This window comes from Penaeus monodon, chromosome 15, assembly GCF_015228065.2.
Source record: "Penaeus monodon isolate SGIC_2016 chromosome 15, NSTDA_Pmon_1, whole genome shotgun sequence".
NCBI lineage: Eukaryota > Metazoa > Arthropoda > Malacostraca > Decapoda > Penaeidae > Penaeus > Penaeus monodon.
In genome coordinates this window covers 46598228-46598656 of record NC_051400.1, presented here as the reverse complement: position 1 = coordinate 46598656, position 429 = coordinate 46598228, and the positions used below count along the sequence as shown (strand labels likewise).

Here is a 429-nt window from a genome sequence, read left to right as displayed (position 1 = left end):
GAGGACTTTGATCATCCATTAAATTTTCTTGAGACATTTTATGACCTATTTTTATTATAGTCATTTAACAAGACTGCTGTTGTGTGCAGGACAATAGTACCCAAGAAGTGTAGACTCTGATGACTCCTTCAGTAGATTGTATCTCATTTATATTGGAATCTTTTGGAATCTGGAAAGGCTATGTTAATGAATAGTTGTGAATTTAAGTTGTAAATTATTTTGGTTGTTCATTTCTTGACTTGCTTCATCATGGTATGATTCTGTTAGAAAAAAAATAACAGGTTAAAGTGACAAAGTGTACCAATGAAAAAATATTCCTGAATTACGATTGCAAGAGCTCATAAGCATAACTTTTTACTGGGTATCTTGTGCTATTTGCAAATATGTACATATGAAACAGAAATAGTATTTAAAAAAATTATAAACGCA

At 30.3% G+C, this 429-nt stretch overlaps 1 protein-coding gene across 1 annotated transcript in view; it reads left to right on the top strand.

Annotated features, from left to right (window-relative positions):
• LOC119582054 overlaps positions 1–429 on the top strand; it is a 15764-nt gene that overhangs the window by 14930 nt on the left and 405 nt on the right. The window lies entirely within an intron of this gene.